Source organism: Pagrus pagrus (assembly GCF_965226575.1).
Source record: "Pagrus pagrus genome assembly, chromosome: 2".
In the NCBI taxonomy this organism is placed as follows: domain Eukaryota; kingdom Metazoa; phylum Chordata; class Actinopteri; order Spariformes; family Sparidae; genus Pagrus; species Pagrus pagrus.
This window is the reverse complement of record NC_140186.1, coordinates 31145095-31163142: the sequence shown is the minus strand read 5'-3', so window position 1 is coordinate 31163142 and position 18048 is coordinate 31145095. Positions and strand designations below refer to the sequence as shown.

General features: G+C 41.9%; 1 long non-coding RNA gene across 1 annotated transcript; it reads left to right on the top strand.

The window, feature by feature from the left end:
* The first annotated feature begins 6597 nt into the window (after nt 1-6597).
* Nucleotides 6598-7376, top strand: LOC311269556. Its single transcript, XR_014624106.1, has 3 exons — nt 6598-6908; nt 7081-7174; nt 7290-7376. It is a non-coding gene; the product is annotated as an uncharacterized lncRNA (long non-coding RNA).
* Nucleotides 7377-18048: the final 10672 nt, after the last annotated feature.

The following is an 18048-nucleotide window of genomic DNA, read 5'->3' as shown; positions in this document are numbered from 1 at the left end:
TTTTTCCTCAAATTCAGATTTACATTGAAAGGAAACTACCTGTTTCCACAGACTAATTTCAGTTCAGACAGATAGTGGTCCACCTCTTAGACTCAGGGTTAAGGCAGGTCTATTTAAATGTTTTGAATTCTCCCATTTCTAGCATTATTCAGTGATATTTTACTGTTAGCAGTGTTAGCAACATGGCGACTGCTAGCAGTGCTATCGGGGGCAGCCTGGCTAATGTCCAAAACAAAACACAAGAATCCCAGTTGGACCTAGAAACTCTGATCTCAGTGCTGTGAAACACACCTGAAAAATACCTGGTTGTAATAATAAGTAGGCAGGTCTTTTTAATTATCTAGAAGGGAGAACAGCATGCTGCAAGAATGAGGTATTTTTGTAAGTCAGCCCGAAAGATAGCATTGCCCTGGTTCCCTCAACAAATAGCCTGTGGGATTTTTAAATTGGATTTTTGGATTATTTTTGAAAATAATGTCTGTGGGAAACACAAGTTCATTATAATTTCACATTCTGTTCAGCAAGATAATCTTCACAGCTGAGCACCACTTTTGTGATATCCGAATCTTAAATTAAATCACGAGTACAAAGCTAATTTGAGGCTGTAAACAGACTACACCGCGGTTGCACGTGTTAACCAGGTTATTTTCTGCAGTTTACAGAGTTATGAATGTCCCTCAAATGCATCACTTGAAAATTGAGCGGCTGCACATAGGAGTTTGTTCATTAAAAAAACACATAAACCACCATGGCTGCCAGAGCATGCAGCTAAGACAGGGGAGTGGTATTGGAAAAGTTAGACCTGTAGGAAGCAAAACAACTTCACGATTAAGTTCGGAAAGTTGAGGTGAAACTGAGAGGAGCTGGTAGTGTTGCCAAGAGAGAGAGAGAGAGGAGGCAGAAACTGCATCGGGCGTTGTGTCCAATTAACTGGATATCCTGGTGAGTTAGCTTCACGAGTTAGCTGACTAGCATCAACATTTCGTTGTGAAACTGTTCAGTAGTGTGTTACTTTTATTTCTGAGAGTCATAGAGCAAAACCAGTCAGGATATTGTGTGTAAGTGAGGTATTGAGTATGCTGTGGTTGATATTGATGTACTCCTTTTGCCGCCCACGTTGTCGGCCTAATTGCGGCCTAGAAGCTAAGTGCTACATTCATAACCACTGCTGTAGCTCAGGTAAAGCCCATGAGGTTATTGTGTGTATTTGCCATGTTTAAAGCTGGTATGTATGCACTGTAAAATGCGAATGTGTGTTATTTTGAAATTGAGAAGGTTGAGAGTTGGAAGAAAGACACTGAAGACAGTTAGCTTCAGAAATGTTTATCGTAGTAATGGTAAGATATCATTTCACTTCCATTATTAAGTGAACTGAAGAGTAACTGCTCTGCACACTTGTGTGCAGGGTGGTATTTTTTTAGGGACAATTCAACTGCTGTCAAGACCTTCACTGCTCGTGGGTGCTGTGGCCTCACCTGGATGCCTACGTGTGAGTTCCAATGTGGCGGTAGGAAGCATGTGACCTGGAATTTGAGTGATTTCTAATTTTATTTTCACTTTTTTTCCTGAGATCTCAGTTATTTAATTTTTTTTATGGGCCCAATACTGACTTTAAGAACTGATACCCCGTTTAAAGAAACACAAACTAATGCTGCGAAGCAACTTAAAAGGGAACAATTAAGTTGAAGGAGATTTTTGACATTAAAGGAACTCAAGTCGAAAAACGGCAAACTTTAAAGGGGCAGAGACTGTAAACTGAAACATCTGAGAAGTTCATTCTGTTGTATGGACAATTTAATTGAGCTAATCAGTTTCCAGTGTTTTGTTGGAGTTGAATTTGTCCTATTTGCACATTGGAGCTGGAAATTGGGTTAAATAGAGGTACTCAAGTTCACTCTCTGAGGTCAAGGGTATAATTGGCCGTTTTTTGACTACTTTTGATTTCACCTTTATATTTCACCTCAAAAACTGTTTACCTTGCCTTGTTTGGTTTAATTTTTTTTCAATGCAACCTCACGTGTGACTATACAGTTATCTTTTCATTTTGACATACTGTTAACACATTGCACCTAAAATCACACAAAAAACATAAAATCCGAGTAGCAAAAGTTTGATTTTTTTTACTGTCAAAACCACAAACATATTTAATGAACTATTTTTAAAACTTAGACTGCAAATGTAAATTCTTGTTTGCTAAATTTGTACATAAGTTTTTGAAATGATCAAGGTTATTAAAATGCAGGCAATGCCTCAGGCTCCGCGTCTCCCCCAGCTCCTCCCAGCTCAAAGAAAAGCTACACTGCCTGCTCCACATTCAGTAGTCACCTCATTGTTTTGACACACAAAACAAAAAAAACGACTACACTACACACTAATTATACACTCCAAACACGCTAAATGTCACAAATCTCTCAAAACTCACTATTGCTATCGCTGTCTCTCTTTCGCCGCTGTCACTGCAGACCGACTTTCTCCTCTTCCTCAGCAACCAAATGCCGTGCGTTGCAATATAATTTTGGATTGGTTGATGTGGTGCATTTTTCCACCAATAGGAAAGGGTGGTAACCATGTTTTTTTTCTTGCAAGCACTTTCTGCTTGCGAGCACTTTCCTTAGAATAGCCCATTTTTACCATTTCTTTCTGCACCAAACGCACACCAAACGTGACATCAGTATTCAGGAAAAAGCATGGTTTATGATTATTTATCATAAGACTGGTTTTACTTGGCCTATCAACACATTTAAAAACTGGTATATAGTTTTAAGTCCGCACTTTCGACACAAGTTGAAACGTCTTGCTGCTACGTCATCTTAAATCGGTCATGTGATTTGGATGTGCCAGCGCGTCCGTCGACTTCAGAGGGTTAAAGGATAACTACCGTTTTTACAACCTGGACCTTATTTCTATCAAAATATATGATAATTTACTCACCCAGATAACTTTGGTGTCATTCGGCGTCGTTCGGATGAAATTAGATGCAGTGTAGCGCCGATATATCCATATAATGCGAGTAATGGGGCATCGACACACAGCCTCTATATAACACATTATCTGCCACGAAACTAGTTCATTTCACCAATATTTTGTTACGATATGCTAGTGCTATTCCCCTCTGAGTCCGGGCTCGTCTGTTGTCAACATCCGGGGTCTGTAGGTTGATCTACTACCTCTGACCTGGAAGATGTCGTCTCTAGAAATAAGGTCCGTTGCTAGAAATAAGGTCCAGGTTGTAAAAAACGGTAGTTATCCTTTAAAGGGTATATGCTTTAAGGATTATGTATACAAGGAAGCAAAGCTGAACAGAACCTCTTGACAATATAGAAATATTTTCCTATCTTCCATAAACCGGTGTTGTATATGTTTTGTGTGGGCTGGAGGTCATATTGCTCTTCATAGAATCTGCTACTGCCAATCTCCTTAACAACCTAGTGAATAAAAGAAACCTTGTAGCCAAATCAACCCCTAAACGTTTGAGTCCAATGTATTTTGCGGAACCCTACTGATACCAAGAATATTAGGGCCAGGATTGGTGCCATTGGCTTTTGATGGATAGATTACCCCCTCTTCCGGGTTACAGGAGTTACACGCAACCTAAATGTAACCACCGCTAAGCATCTCACTACACAATTACTATACACGTTTTCTTTAAACTGAGCAATCTGCAAGGTTAGAGTTAGAGGAGTTTGTAACTGAAAAGATGGACTAGTGAGAATCCTTAATTAGACTAAGCTGGCTGAAATAAAATATGAGATTTAGCTTACCTTCATTCTCTGAAGTTTTTCATATTCTGTCAATTCAATCCAGCTACTTTTATAAATTCCTACACAGATGTAGGCTACAGGGTACATTGCACAATGTGTGAACAGGTGTGAACACACTTGGAATCAAGGGTAGGTACTCCAACTGTAGAGACACCAAAGTAATCACCATTGATTTGTCACACCTGTTGTGTAAAGGAGGATTTGTGGTGACCTAAATCTTGAGGTGAGTTAGAATAGTTTGTAACTGAAAAGACGCCTCTGCTTGGTGTGATGACATTAATGTGTGACAACTTGTATTCTCATTTAGCCACATGTAACCACTTCATAATTAACTTTTGGGACATTTAATGATGCATTTTATGTCATAGAAGAAAAGTGTGTCAATATCCTAAGCCTGTGGAGACTTCAGACCTCATTTCAGGCATTTAACCTAAAACCACTTAAAAAAATCCCAGACTTTGAGAAGAGGGAACCGGATGTGCAAAAATGCTAACTGATTTTTGGGTTTTAGGACTACAAACTACACCACTCTATATCGGTTTTGAACCATCTCACGTCCCACTGGTAAGAGGAAACACATATCTGCAGGGTAACAGACTTTGACACAACACCAGAGCACTCTCCCATGAGTGAATTCTCATCCTTTCACTTATCTTTTCAAGCATTTAAATTTATAATTCATAAGAGCTGTTTAGACTTCCAACCATCTCCTCATATCCACTGTCTTTGCACTGTTTCCACTTTCACAATCTAACTGAGTGAAACGGGATGCCCTCTCAATATTAGCTGATGTTACCAATTCAATCACCTCATGAATCTTTTTCAACAATTAGCCATATCTCACTAATAGCACCTGTGCCTTTAAGCAAAACTGACAGTGGCCTAGATGTTTGATAACAAGCATCTGGCTTCAGGCTGTATTCGCTCCCTGTGTGTGTGTGTGTGTGTGTGTGTGTGTGTGTTTCATTTAGGCTACTTTCAGTGACCTACTTCATGGTTTAATTGGTTGCAAAAGCTGTGTGCTAACTAGAAAACACTGGTGTTTTGGGGTCAGCTGTTAGGTAAGAGTTAACCAACAATGAGGCTTGGGTGAGGGCTTGTTAGGCAAGTAGTGGTTAGGACTAGAGCCATAAATGGTTCTCCGGAATGTCCCCATAGAAAACCCTTTTGGTTCTCAGTCAAACCTTTTACAAAGGTTCCACTGTAACCCTTTTAGAGGGTTCTACTTAGAATCCAACGTAAAGGGTAAAACCTAGAACCATCTGTAAGGTTTCACCCAGACACCCTCTACAGAGGTTCTACAGAGAAACCTTTTTATGGTGTAATGGTTCCATCCAGAAATCTCTCTGGGAGTTCTACCCAGAACCTTCTCACCTTCACAGGGTGCTAATAAGAACCCACCCAGGAAGTTATACTGAAGAAAACCTTTTATATAGACCCTTTTTCAGCCTGCGTCATATAATATATACGCGCGCATTTTGGCAACAGAAGTGGTGTTGTTTTTCAGCAGTTCTGACTGATCAGAATTCCTTTATTTGTCCCGCAAATGGGGAAATTTCTTTGTCACAACAGCCAAAGGACAGTATCACACTTAAACAATAATTAAAAGTAAAAAATAAACAATATAATAAGACATAAGAAATAGAATTTAACTGGTATATACATAATATCTACAATATGAAATTGGTATTTACAATATGACATAGTATTTATTATTTATAATATGGACAGTGTAAGTTTAAACAGTTGGTATTTTTATTTACAAACAATAAATAATAAATATGGATATTAAAAATTGTCCAATTTGTGCAAACCAGAAAGTGTGTGGATATGTGCAGAGTTTTTTTTAATTTTTTTTAATTTTTTTTTATTGTACAGTGCACAGTGAGGTCTACTGGGAGCAGTGCTGGTTGTAGACTCTGACAGCAGCAGGAAGGAAGGACCTGCGATACCTCTCCTTCACACACTTGGGGTGTATCAGCCTGTCACTGAAGGAGCTGACCAGTGCTGTGATAGTGGCCTGTAGGGGGTGGGACTCCTTCACCAGCAGCGATGATAGCTTGGCCATCATCCTGCTGTCTCCCACCACCTGCACTGGGTCAAGAGGGCATCCCAGGATGGAGCTGGCCTTCTTGATAAGTTTATCAAGTCTCTTCCTATCTGCTGCCGAGATGCTGCTGCTCCAGCAGACTACACCATAGAAAATGGCTGATGCCACCACAGAGTCATAGAAAGAAGTCAGGAGTGCCCCCTGCACTCCAAAGGACCTGAGCTTCCTCAGCAGATGGAGTCTGCTCTGACCTTTCTTGTATATTGCTGCAGTGTGATCAGTCCAGTCCAGTTTGTTGTTCAGGTGAACTCCCAGGTACTTGTAAGACGTCACCATCTCAATGTCCGTTCCCAGGATGTTCACCTGAATGCAGGGTTGTTTACGCCTGCGGAAATCCACCACCAGCTCTTTGGTCTTCCCGGCGTTGAGCTGGAGGTGGTTCCGCTGGCACCAGTCCACAAAGTCCTGAATAAGTTCTCTGTAGGCTCCGTCATCCCCGTCCCTGATGAGGCCGACGATAGCAGAGTCGTCAGAGAACTTTTGTAGATGGCTGTGGGGTGTTTGGTGGGAGAAATCAGCAGTATACAGGGTGAACAGGAAAGGGGCCAGGACTGTTCCCTGTTGGGCCCCTGTACTGCAGACAACCGTGTCCGACACACAGTCCCGAGCCCTCACATACTGTGGCCGGTTGGTGAGGTAATCGACGATCCAGGACGTGAGGTGTTGGTCCACCCCCGTGAGCTCCAGCTTGTCCCCCAACAGTGCAGGCTGTATGGTGTTGAAAGCACTGGAGAAATCAAAGAACATGATCCTCACAGTGCTTCCAGGCTGATGGTAGCAAGACGAGGTAGCAACTGGTTAGCAAGCATTTACAAAGCATTTACAAACTGTTCCCAGCATCAACATGTCTAGTTGTTGCGTATACGGTTGTACAAATCGCTATTCCACCGGCGGACTAAATTTTTACAGGATTCCAACAGGATCATGACCATTTCAGAGCAACCGGCGGCGTCTGTGGCTGCAGGCAATTAAACGCGTGGACCAGAATGAGGACGTAATCAAAAATGCCCGCGTCTGCAGCGCCCACTTTATATCAGGTAAGGTTATCTATCTAGCCTACTCTTTGATTTTACGGGAAAGCCTTGATGCCTTGATTGTCTGTATGATGTAGAATAATAATCAAATGCAGTTAAAGTTTGATAAGCTGGCGTTACATTTGCCTAGTAGCTTGCTAGGCTAAACAAACGTGTTTGTGTTTCATTTTTGCAGGCGAGGTGTCATTGGACTCTAGTAGTCCTGATTTTGTGCCATCTGTGTTTATGTACATAAAACAAAGCCAGAACCCAGATGCAAAGATGGACAGGTAAGATTAGAGTTGCCCTCATTTTTTGTATTTGTTTGCCCTCAAGTGTTGGTGCCTACAGCTGCTGTTTTGAGATATGGATTAGTCTAACTGTAAATGTCTGCTGTTACTGAAGGTACCATAGGAAAAGGAGGAGAGATGACAGACCTGACACTGCAACAAATCAATGTGTTCCTTCTGAAACTCCAGAACAAGAATGCAGCATGGATCATTGTCCTGGTACGAATATATTTATGAATATATGAATATATCATCTTACAATTAACTGATTGATTGTCAGGGTGAGAGTGGGAATGCCAATCAACACAATCAACCCTGTGCTCCTAGTGTGTGTGTGCTCCTGCCAGGCCCACTGCTTCAATTACTATGTATGTCTGTGTGTGACGTGTACACTGGCCCCTGGATGGGTCAAATGCAGAGGAAAAATCTCCCCCTGGGATCAATAATGTATCTTCTCTTCTGTCATGGAAAAGTTTTGAAAATTCATTGGTAAAAATGTGTGACAACCCCTGGATTGTGAACTTGTTTGTTAATTTTTCACTTTCCTATATTAAAGCTGAAGAGGATTTCCCAGTTCCAAAGAGAGAGTACGATGATCTGAACCTGAGATACAGGCTGTGTCCAAATTCAGGGGCTGCAACCTTCAATGACCTAGCCTTTGCGGTCCACGAGGGCTGGGTCCTTCGGACAGGTCTTTGAAAGCCTCATCCAGCGTTGTTAAATGGGACGGTCTAGCCTTCGGAGTATTTCCTGGTTGCCTCACCAGATGTTCCCGCCCCTTACCCTTACGCCACAATTGTGAATGAAGAGATGCATTAAAGTCTGTTTTGGTTCAAATCTATCAAACGTGTACATTTATTTGTGTGTGTACAAAAATTAACGACAAAATGTGTCAAATCTAAATTGAATCATCAACATTACAAAATAAACATTAACCCATTGGTGAATAACAATATATATCTGGCGTTGGATGTTCAAATGAGTAAAAACTGAGTATAAACCCATTACTTAAATTTGAACGTCATGTCTGCGCCACTTGATGTCGCCATTTTCTCTTGCTTCCTCTTCTGTTTCGGGACTTAGCAGCGGCGCGCAAAGGATCTTGGGATATAGCAGGCCACGAAGGATAGTAGCGGTGCGTCCTCCGAAAAGAGGGAAGGCCAGGCTGCATTTGTGAGCTGCTTTTGAAGGAGCCTCTGAATTTGGACAGCCTTCGCGAAGCGTTGTGACGTAATTGGCCTTCAAATGCGCACTTCGTTGGCTGCAGCCCCTGAATTTGGACACAGCCACTGTCAACTTCAGGAGGACTACAGACCCTTTCCAAAAAATTAGAATATCATGGAAAAGTTTATTTATTTCCATAATTCCATTCAAAAAGTTAAACTTTCATAGATTATAGATTCAGGACCCACAATTTAAACGATTTCAAGTATTTATTTGTTTATTTGTACATAATTTGGGCTTCCAGCTCATAAAAAACTTTCAAAAAAAATTCAAAAAATTAGAATACTGTGAAGAAATCAGCCCAAATTTTGCAGGGCATGAATGTTTTAAGCTGAGTGTCACACACTAATCATCTACTAAACTCAAAGCACCTGCACAGGTTTCCCCAGGTGTCATTAAATTGCTTCACTTAGGTTCAATTGTCTCAGTTCGGTTCAATATGGGGAAGACTGCAGACTTGACAACTGGCCAGAAGACCATCATTGATACCCTCCATAGAATGGGTAAGCCACAAAAGTTCATAGCTAAGGAGGCTGGCTGTTCAGAGTGCTGTGTCCAAGCATATCAATGGAAAGTCTAGTGGAAGGGCAAAATGTGGCAGGAGAAGATGCACCAGCAGAGGAGATGACTGTGGGCTTCAGCGGATTATCAAACAGAGAAGATTCAAGAATCTGGCAGAGATCCAGAAAGAGTGGAATGAGGCGGGAGTCACAGCTTCAAAAACCACCACAATTAAACACATCCGGGAGATGGGCTACAACTGTCGGGTTCCTCGAGTCAAGCCACTTCTGAGCCTGAGTCAACGTAGGAAGCGTCTCAACTGGGCCAAGGAGAAGAAGGACTGGACTGTTGGCCAGTGGTCCAAGGTCCTCTTTTCCGATGAAAATAAAGTGTGCCTTTCATTCGGGAATCAAGGTCCAAGGGTTTGGAGGAAGACGGGTGAGGAACAGAACACAAGCTGCTTGAGGTCCAGTGTGAAATATCCACAGTCAGTCATGATTTGGGGTGCAATGTCCAGTGCAGGTGTTGGTAAACTCTGCTTTCTTAAATCCAAGGTCACCGCAACAGTCTACCAGAATGTTTTAGAGGACTTCATGATTCCTTCTGCTGAGGATCTGTATGGAGATGCAGATTTCATCTTCCAGCAGGACCTGGCCCCTGCCCATACTGCCAGAAGCACCAAAACCTGGTTTGATGCCCATGCCATCACAGTGCTTGACTGGCCAGCCAACTCGCCGGACCTAAACCCCATTGAGAATCTATGGGGTATTATCAAGAAGAAAATAAGGGGCACCAGACCCAAAAACAAAGAAGAGCTGACAGCAAGCATCAAGGAAATCTGGGCTTACATAAGTATTGAAGATTGACATATCGTTTTGAAAGTATCATATTTTGATTGATTTGATGTGATCCTAATTTCTTTCTTTTTTTTCTGCAAAAACTGAGAAATGGTGATTTCTTCACAGTATTCTAATTTTTTGAATTCCTGTTTTCGTGGGTTTTATGAGCTGGAAGCCCAAATTATGTACAAATAAACAAATAAATACTTGAAATTGTTTAAAGTGTGGGCCCTGAATCTATAATCTATGAAAGTTAAACTTTTTGAATGGAATTATGGAAATAAATAAACCTTTCCATGATATTCTAATTTTTTGGAAAGGGTCTGTATGTCAACCTGCGACAGGAGTTTGACACACTACAAGCAGAAAATGTAAAGCTGAAAGAGGAGCTGCAAAAATCTACATTCTCCTACACCACTGTTAAGTGTCACATTGGACAATTGATTTTTCTCACAGGACTGACCTCTGGTCTTTGAGTGGTTGATTACAAAAATAATGGGTAGCGTAGAAAGAATTCACAACAAACTTACAGTAGAGGACCACCTATTGATTATATTGATGAAATTAAGGTTGGGTCTATGTAATACTGACTTGGTTTATAGATTTCAGGTATCAAAAACCACCATATCAAATATTTTGTGGAGCTGGGTGCCTGCTATGGCCTTAGTCCTCAAGCCACTCATTAAATGGTCAAGTAAAGGTGCAATTAGGCCTGTCACAATAACACATTTTGCTGGACCATAAATTGTCCTAGAAATTATTGCGATAAACGATAATATTGTCGCTTTGAGACCATTTTTCAACTAATATAATGATAATGGCATAATAATGCAAGTACACCCTTGCAGAGATCAAAAAACCTTAATTTCTAAAGAATATTTAACATTGGAATTTGAAGAAGACATTTTAAATATCCCAAATAAATAAAGATGGAGCTTGTGGCCAGCCAAGATTCCTTATTGCAGCAACAATGTTAGCACCATTGTCTGTAGTGATGTGGAGGCGTGACGGTACACGTCATGATGATGACGTATGTGTTTTTTTCAGAGTGTTTCCCTGTGTCCTCCTGTTAATCTAAACATGTACCAGCTGTCTGTTTGTAATCTTATGATGCTGTTATAATGTGTTGTGATGGAGATCCTGACCCACCAAACATCCTGGAAAGTGACAAAGTTACGTTTTTCTATAATTTACATAATTACATAATCGCCATCAGTAAACAGGACGCTGTCTGACTATTTCACTTGCAGAGTTCACAAAGTTCACTAAGTCTCAGTCGGGAGGGCTGAGCGTCAGCCAACAACAAACACTTGGTGAGTTAAAGTTTTCTGCCGGGGACAGACGCTGTTTTTCGGGCAGAAATGTGACGAAGAGTCGGTCGGACAGACAGTCTGACAGACACTTCTCCACGAATAACTGCGGTATTATTTTCCTCATATAAGTTGCCAAAGACACAAGCAGTTGGTCCTGTAACATTGCTTTGTAGGACATTTATTTTTATTTTGTTGAGTGAAGGATCTGTACAGTTATCAGACACCAACACCGTCAGATCAACATGCCCTCGCTCAGCGCCGCCGGCTCGGTTCGCCAATACTGCGCCTCTGATACCTCCGGAGGCGAAATTTCACCCCTTGCTGCATCTGAAACTTTAACACGAAGGCGGATGCAGAGAATTGGCGCAGGATCCCCACATGCAAACGGCTGTGTGAATGAGGCTAGTGACTGACAAGAGGGATCTAGTGAGAGACACAAGAAAAACAAACAAGCATGTAAATGGAAATTATCGAGGCCGGCAAAATTATCGAGCTCATTTTAATTTATCGTACGATTAATTGACTTATTGACTATCGTGACAGGCCTAGGTGCAATACTTAAAAATATGCCAAAAATATTCAAGCGCAACTTTAAAAGATGCCAGTGCATAATGGATTGCACTGAAATTTTAATAGCTAGACCCAGTAATCTGACTTCCAGGGCCGGGCCCAGACATGGTCAAACTATAAACACTACAACACCATTCAATATTTGATCGGCATCATTCCAGCTGGTGCAATTTAGTTTCTGTCTCCTGGGTGGGGTGGATGGGTTTCAGACAAGCAGATCACTAAGGAGTCAGGTTTCCTCAAACTTTTGGAGCCTAGGGATGAGGTTTTAGCAGATAGAGGATTTCTCATCAGAGATGAGCTTGCGGCCTATGGTGCAACCCTTCGTACCCCTCTTTTCACAAAAGGAAAGAAGCAGCTTTCTGCACAAGAGGGGACACATCTAGAAAACTTTCTCGTGTGAGAATCCATGTAGAACGAGTTATTGGTCGGTGGAAAAACTTCAAGATTTTGCAAACAGTTGCCACTGGTGTGTCTAATGGTCCTTTCCCCCCCAGATTATCTCAACAATTCAGAGTGCAGTATCACTTTTATTTGTAATGTTGATAGTAACAGAGTTTCATTCCATTCAGGTGCCATTAAAGTGCCACTAAACATTAACAACATGGAAAGTATTAGTATATACAATATATTAGAATGTGAGTGAGTGGGTAAAGGCAAATAATAAAACAGAACAGTCTGGTAGGTTCAGAACATCATTTAACTGTAATGCAACTGTAAAAACCAGGGAAAGACAATCCATAACCAACATCTAAGACCATATCTGGTCTCCTATCACAATACAATACATTATATTGCCCACTCCTACATGAAGGCATTCAAGCCTCAACTCTCAGACATTTCCTACATAACCATGTTGCTGGCTTACTTTTTATTTGTGCACAACTGTAGTGGACGTGGTTGTTGCATTTGACACAGGTTGTCATTTTACCAAAATCTGGTCTTTCACAGTATTCACAGGCTCTCTGTGACACCAAGACAGGATCATGTCTTCCTGTCAGTAATTCAGGCAACACACTCAAGATAAAGAACTCATGTGCTTTCGGCAAAGTCTCCTGCAGAAACACTTCTCCTTCATCCACAACATGAAGTTATAGTAGCTAACACCACACACAAACATGTGAAGTTGAGTTTGATAGTAGTATGTGTGTGAATGTTTCAACGAGAATGACTTGTCCAGACAAAACTGCTTGTCTTCTGTACATCCTTGAAGGCTCTTCCTGTATTTGTAGGGACACTTTATCTCTACCACCCCTTTGCCACAGCAGGTACATCTTGCTATCCCATCTGGCGATGATCCAAGGTGTGGCTCAGAAGGTTGCACTACTAAGCCACATGAGCTGATGCTGAAATCTGGATGGCTTTCGGACATAAATGCAGTGTAGGCTTGTCTTGCCGTTTCCTCCATGTTTTGACCCCAGAGCACAGATGGGACATTTAACTCTGTTTTGTTGTACTGCATTATATAATTTAGGTATGTTTTGCTGGTCTTGTCAGTTGTGGTTGCATGGTGAAATTTGGTGCTTGTGATCCGACCAGCCCTATAGGCGTGCCACTCATTTGACCCTGAATGTTGCTGTGTCACAAATTCCAGTTTCTCACATTGATGAGGTTGTAGTGTAGTTTTTAGTTTGTGAAATGTATCTTCACATTTCACCTGCATTTCCTGTGGTGAGAGTTCCCTGAGTGTTGCATCAAACAAAGCAGTCAAGGGCTCAGGTAAGTCTGGATGCTCCTCTGAATCAGTGTCAGACGATGCAGTGTCCGCGTCACTATTTTCCAGGCTTGTCAGCACTGCAGCACCTGGGTCCACATCCCGCAGTTCCCGGCAGGGCTCCAGAGTGCGACCAATTTGGACGCATATGCGACCAAAATATTTAATAGTGCGACTAAAAAAAATTCTAGGTCGCACTGGTGCACCTGACGCTGCTCGGGTGAAAACATAAATTTCTTTCGCAAGCGCAGGATCTCTCTATGCTCGCCTGATGGCATCGTGGTCTAAACCAATAAGAGACATAGCTCAGGGCGGGTCTTTGCCTCTGATTGGCTGTCGTCCTTTTCACTGCTCTAAGTTGTGTGAGTTAAAAAAATGCGAGCCACCTGAGCAGGCTGAGCGCCAGAGTAGCCTAACTGAAACAGAAAACAAACATCTAACTTAGTAGACATGTGAGTAAGTATCCTAAGCTTAATCAGGTTTTGAATGTTACTGAATGATATTGGCTGCTGACATTTTGAACCCTGTTGTCTCTGTGTTGTTCATGTTTCAAACCCTGGTTATGAGAAAGTTACAGGGCAAGGCATACGATTTTTGATATGGAAAGGAGAGTAATACAGAAGCATAATTCATCTTTGCATAACAACTACGTATATCATAGAGCTCTGAACTGTTATCTACAAGCCCACAACACCAAATAATAGGCTTCTTACTAGGGATGTCCCGATCAGGTTTTTGTGCCCCCGAGTCCGAGTCCGAGTCATTTGATTTTGAGTATCTGCCGATACCGAGTCCCGATCCGATACTTCTACAGTACATTAAAAAAAATGAAGACAGCGAAGAAACAGATCCAGGATGTCCCTGTTTTTTAATTTTATTCACTTTTTTTTTTTTATTACTTATTTTATCATTTAACACTTTAACACAACACAACAGAGCACTTCTGTGAGGTAGCTTGAACAATCAAGTAATCAAGTAATAAAAGAATTCTTCACATTGGAGTTTAGTGCAACAATGTCTAATATAAAAACTAACAGCAGCTCAACTTGAAATACCTGGCAGGCATGTAAACAAACAACCAAATAAAAGTGCCACAGTTTTATAAAGTAAGGCCAGTAATGTGCTTTTTGGAACTGCATTCTTAATTCTTATCCTCCTCCTCTGGCTTCACAGAGGGAAATTGTTTTTCTTGATGAAAACCAACATCTCTACCTTTTCAGGTTTGAGCCTGTTCCTGTTCTCATCAAGGATGTAAGCGACAGCACTAAAAAGTCTGTCACTGTCCACAGAGTTGCAGGGGGCACAGAGATACTGGGTTGCAACAGCAGCCATGGAGGGGAACTGATTAGCATGTTCTTTCCAGTACTGAAGTGGATCACTTTTCTTAGGGGTGGTTTGCTCTGAGAGGTAGGTCTGCACCTGCACTTCTGCCGATGTGCTACTCACGGACCGGGCCTGTGACTGCCTCTCTTGTAGGATTTCCTCAAAGGCGCTGTCCAGGCTGCTGCATGATTCATGCCGTGGTGTCTTGCTCACTGGGTCTGCTGAAGCCCCTGCTTCCTCTGGGACTGCACTGGCGACCCTCGTCCCCTCTATCTTTGCCACCTCCTGGATGAGGTGTTCCTTTGCAAGCGTCAGGTTGACAGACTTTGTGAAGAAGCTAAAAATAGATAAATGTAACACACAATTCAAAACAACAACATAAGATAAGAGACAACACATAGCACAGCTCTTCAGTTAGGCAACTGCCTTACACATGTACTCAATTAATAAACAATTAAAAATCTAACCACAGAACCAAATAATAAATTAAAAGGGAAATAAAAAATAAATTGGCCTAATACTGGTGTCTGATGATGACTTGACTTTATATGAGCATGATGTACAAAAGGTGCATTTTAATTTTACTATACTTGCCCATCTTTGTATCTGGGATCTAGTAGAGTGGCAATGTAGAAGAGTGGCTCAGTTTCAATATTAGCAAAGCGCTTCTCCACAGCCTCCAGGAGAGTCCTCTTCATGGTCTTGATTCCCTGGTCATCGTCCTCCTCCCGAGACAGAATACGTCTGATGGCTAATGAATGAATGAATGAATGCAATGATGGTTTCTTTCAAACAATATCAATAAATGTTACAATATAAAATAATAAATAATAATACAAATGACCTGTTATGGCAGGGATCACGTCAGCTGCAGTTGCAGTCTCCCTGCTCACGTCCCTGGTCAGCTCTTCAAAGGGGGCTAGCACATCAGCTGTCTTCTTCATCAGCTCCCACTGGCTGGCTGTCAGTGTTGCTGGTAGAGTGCGCTCAGCTACAAAGACACTGAGAGCCCGTTTTTGTTCCACTAGGCTCTGCAGCATGTAGAGGCTGCTGTTCCACCTTGTCTGCACATGAGAAGAACAAAATTCACTTTATTTTTGTGCAAATTGGCATAGCCAGGTGCAGTGCAAGTAAATTATTAGTGACCTATTAAATTAATTAAAAAGTGCATGGGAATAAATAATGGAATGGAAATAAATCAAATAATGTTATGAGAGGACTCTCAGCTGCACATCTTGTTGTAGGCGCTTGATATCCATATTCAGGTCCATCTGGATATCTTCAAGGCAAGAGTAGGCCAGCGGGGATTGCTTGAAATGGCCTACAATCTTCCTCGCGTTGGCCAGGGTGTCTGTCACACTGCGCTGGGAAAGCAGGCCCTCATGCACGCAGAGTTGGCAAGAATGCGCGACACAGCCCAAACTCCGCACTCCCATATCCCCCATGCCTTTCTTCATATTTGCAGTGTTGTCACGCAAAATTACGTCCTGTCGGATGCGCTCTGCTGTGTGGGATCCGCAAAAATTCCTGGGCATGCAGGGTCGCGCGGCGTAAAACAAAACTGGAGTCGATCCATTGTACAGTGAGGCTCAGTAGTGACATCGGAGCCACAGACGAACTCCAGATGTCTGTGGTAAATGAAACATGGAGCACGTCTGATAACAGGACACGTAGTTTGTCACAAACCTTCTTTTGAAGCGCTAGCAGAGCTTTCTCCATGAAATAGTGGCGAGAGGGCATGTCAAATCGGGGTTCTAAGTATTCCATAAGCATAAGAAATCCCGGGTCTTCTACAAGGGCGAATGGCTGGTCACTCATTGCAATCATTTGAGCTATCTTAGCTGTGATCCCCTGTGCCTTCTCGCAGTCGCGGGGCATTTTTTCTCTCCTCTTCAAAGTGTCTTGCAGCGTGGGCTGACTCGTCTTCGACTGGGTTGCCTGGGTAAACTCTGTATATTGTGTCGGGTGTTTGTTTTTGAGGTGCCGTATCAGGTTTGTTGTGTTGAATGCAGCCTTGTCCTTGCCACCTCTTAAAATCCCAAGTTTGCATAAATCACAGTTTGCAATAGCAACGTTTTTGTAATCCACTTTAAAGTACCTCCACACCGCAGACATATTATTCGCGCCCCCAGCTTCAAGCTGCTTCCGTGTTCTGCTTCGCTTTAGGCACGCAGCTAAGTGACGTCATGCCGCATACATTGGTTTCTGTGTGGAGTTGAGACGGTCTGACTCTGTACCACCACGTAACAGTAAATACCAAGCTATTATTTTTCCCATTTGTTTTGAAATATTATAGATCTGATTTAAAAAAAAACATGAGAATAAATATACATATGTCCGATCCCTGATCGGGTTGTAACGTCCGATTCCGATCGAGTCTGAAACCACGTGATACTACTTACCCTGCCATACAGGTGCAATTCGCTGTGAGGATGTAGTTTTCTCGTTGATTGATTATAACCCAAGCCTCATATATCGCTGTCTTGTGTCCTTGTCTTTGACTAGGGAGAATTTCTGAACTCCACACATAAAACTCTGAGTTTACGTCATGGTATTTGACATTCTGTACATGACCACATACAATGTATTCATGCGCATCCAGTGACTCGTAATTGCTCTCTGGTGTACACGCTCGGTTTCTCGATTAAATAGGTATATATATCTGGCCACTGTATATTCGGCCACTTGCTAATGTCATCAACCCACTCATTAATAGAACACGGATCTGGAAGTCGGACACCATTTGTCAAAGTCAACTTGTTAAGGTAACGTTCACGATCTTTAGTTGATAATCCCCTTGCATAGCTTGTCAAGCTGTTTATCTCTGCCAAACTTCCGTTGCCAAAATGCGCGCACATAGGTTCTACGTCATCATTGTGTACAAACAGAAAAAGGGTCTATTTCAAGGGTTTCATCTAGAACCCATCAAGGGAGTTCTACCGAGAAACCTTTTTATATTACAAGGGTTTCATCTAGAACCCATCAAGGGAGTTGTAAGGGGTATATTACAAGGGTTTCATGTAGAACCCAATGTTTAAATTGACAAAACATTCACCCATTTAATAAGTCAAACATTTATTTAAAAAATTGGAACAAAGATGAATAAGAAGGGGAGACAATCTGAGGATAAGTCAACAGTAGAGGCTGCGTAGGTCTCGTGGAACAGGTCATAAGTTAGCGTAGGAACAGTGGAATCAGCAACATGACAGACAGGACACAAGCCAGGCACATCAGGCTGTCCTCGGCAGCTGAATTCCTTTGATCTCCAGCAATGGTGACATAGCAAAGAGGGAAGAAAGGAAACAGTTAGCATTATGCCAAGTTTCAGTTACTGCACTAGATGAATCGGTCTACAAACAATAAAGTTATGCAGCGTCCAACGAAAGCAGT